Source organism: Dendroctonus ponderosae, unplaced genomic scaffold (assembly GCF_020466585.1).
Source record: "Dendroctonus ponderosae isolate FM_Combo_2020 unplaced genomic scaffold, Dpon_F_20191213v2 Dpon_F_20191213_2, whole genome shotgun sequence".
Lineage (NCBI taxonomy): Eukaryota > Metazoa > Arthropoda > Insecta > Coleoptera > Curculionidae > Dendroctonus > Dendroctonus ponderosae.
The window spans coordinates 16,186,306-16,189,381 of NW_026018165.1; positions in this window are offsets into that span (position 1 = coordinate 16,186,306).

Sequence of the window (3,076 nt, forward strand, 5' to 3'; positions counted from 1 at the left end):
CGTAACAACGTAAGTGAGGAAATTCGAGTAGTTTTGACACAGAAAGCGAAATTTGAACATCAGACACTTAGGTGCAAGATTATGCCAAAACTTCATGTTTTCCGTCCCGTTTTTGTTCACATCTCGGAGGCAAAATGAGCAAGAACATTCATTTGTACATCATTCTAGACCGAAACAAATGGCCTTTTTAGAAAGTGAACCATGGATGGGTAATTGTTGGCAGTTTTCTCAAAAAATGCTTGAATTCAATAAGTTTTAGATTTGCGTGTTTTTTTTTGAGTTTCAAAATCCACTTGAACATGACGCTGCTTTTTTTGAGGTTTCTCAAGAACCATTTGAGCCAAAGAATTCGTTTTGGCATCGTTGGATAGAGAATTGAATGGGGGATCATGACCCCCATGACCCCCCTCCCTGGATCCGCCCTTGGCTGAAGAAAATAAATGATTGAGTTCTTGAAATATTTTTTGCGGAGGGTTGTGTTGAATCAAGTCAGCTCAATATTATGCGATTTCACTTAGAAACAGATAAACGTCCGGGCAATGTGAAGGCTGAGTCATAAAAAAGCAAATAATGACGGCAATAAGTTCAGCCAGCACATATCGCACATGGCAGCCGCCCCCTCAACGTTAATTTTCCGACATATCGCACTAAAACCAATAAAACCTCAATTTTCGTGTGGTTTCGTGTCCCGTCCACCCCTCTAGATAACGCCAGAAGAGCGACGGGTTGGCTTTGGCTCGTAAATCTTCGACTATAATTCATTAAGCTTTCGAAATTACACGACACTGCACGCCACTCGTTGCTCACTATTTGTATGCCATTCTCGATGAAAACCAGTGAAGTAGGCTGAAGGGAAAAATAAATTCAATCAACTTCCCGAAGCAGACTGAAAATTGCTCTAGAAGTTTTTATTTTTAATACCCGAATATGACTTGCCACGAATCAGAAAATTGCAACCAAAGCAACCGACGTGCCGATCCCCTCGAACATGGAATAACCATTTTCGAATAAACAGCGATGACATTTCCCTAGAATATTCAGAGTATGTCTACATTGAGCACTTCGTGCAGAGTTTAAATATTCAATGGTGTAATCGATTAGTCTGTTGTTCTGCAATAACCACCGGAACTCAGCTGATTGATTTCTTTGTACCGGCTGAACATCAGTGGAATAATTCATCAGCAAGCCATAAAGAATTCAACGTCCAGAGCACAATAAATAATTTAATAATTGCTGCGACTGAAGAGCCGTTATACTACAAAGTATTAGGAAAAGATCAAAATGATACAATTAGCAGATCAAAGTGGACCGTAGCGCAGCAAAAGCATTCGAGCTGTTCTAATCGCAAAACCTGGCTCTAAAGGTTTTTATAATGTGAAGCGTCCACAAATTCAATTAAAAAAATGTATTCACGTTTTTTGGTCTCCTTCGATATGCAAAAATTCCTTCAGAACATACTCCTGAAAGATTCAAATTTATAACTAATCTACCTTAATTTAATACCTTTAAAAGAATCGATAGGTTTAAAATTGAAAATGCTTTGAAAGAACCGGCAACGAGAGCAATATTTCGACAGACAAACTAAGTGAACCTTAAAAGGAAATTATTCCTTTGACATTTTTTATCATAAAATCTCTTTTCCGCAGATAAAAAGCTTAACTAATTGGACAAGTTGATTTTGCATGATATCAAAGTAAGTGACTTGAAGTTAAAGGATCGTAGATGATGTACGAAAACCTGGTTGGTCATTTTTCATTATCATATTTTTCTAGCACATAAATCCAGCGGAGGTGTGGAGTTAATGCCATGCGAGTGCACTGACTAAATGTGTGCGCAGGTTACACAAGCTAGATTTACTATACACGTGCAGTAATAGACGCGATTGATGGCCAACTATTGCTTTAGGAATAAATATGAAGCTAATATCATATTCTTATGTAGGATTTCAACCAATAGATGGGGATCTGAAATACCGTACAAATCAAGCAGTTAAAACCCGAAAAAGACCATAGAAAGAAAACCAAGGATCCCCTTAATGAGCATTTAATATGCGAGCTGAATCCACGGGATGTACAGCTTTGTTGAAGCCCTGTTAAGGCCGTTTAACCCCTTGGGCTGATCGGAGACATGTATGGGCGAGTTGGAGAACTATTCCATATATATCTTGATTAAACAGTAATTCTCCGACTATGGATAACTCACCGCAACTTGCGATCCCAGTAACAGCCAGCGAACTTCCTTGTGTCGCTGACATTCACACCCCGCGGACTTCCGAAAAGGGGGTCAGATTGGGAGCCCCTTATTAGACCGTGTCGCTTAGGGGACTTCTTGGTAATCTATGGCACGCTCCCGGGTACAACTGAACCGGATATTGAGTGTTAGACATGGCGCGAATTATGGCCGAAAGGAACGCTTATCTTTAATAACCTGGATAATTAGAATTGGGGTCCGCAACTATCCGCTACTCGTGTTTTCTCGCTCCGAACATATTGCTTTCCAGTGCTTATTTTCGTGCGAAATATTTGCCAGAAACCTCAACTTTCAAACTATATTTTCCCAGTAAAAACCCAGGAACCACATCCCTTTAAACCTGAAATGGAATAGAAACATAAGGAATTACCCACGTAGGGCCAAAAAACCTTAAGCCTGCGGCCAGAAAAATAACAGCCCTGAATAAAAATTACCCATGTTTCGAGGGTATACAGAATGGAAATTATTCTGGCCAGCAAAAAGCGCTCTCGACCCTTTTCCACTAAGCCGGCAAAACGAGCTGGAGGGATTTTTAGATGTTACTTTCTTGATTATCACTTTATTGGCCTGTGTGGTTTCAGAGCTTATAAGCAAACCCATTTGCACATAAGCTGAGCGGAATGAGCATCTAATCTGGATGAATTTGCAAAATTTCATGTCGGTTAAATAGAGATTGAGAAAGTTTGGAACTTGAGGTTGAGCGAATTGAAGTCTGATTTAGTCGACTAGTGGAAGAGTAAATGATATTTCTTGACAATCTCAGTTAAGTGAGGTAATCGCGGTTATAGCTAGAAAATGGATGATTTGTAAGTGCTAATAAAAAAAT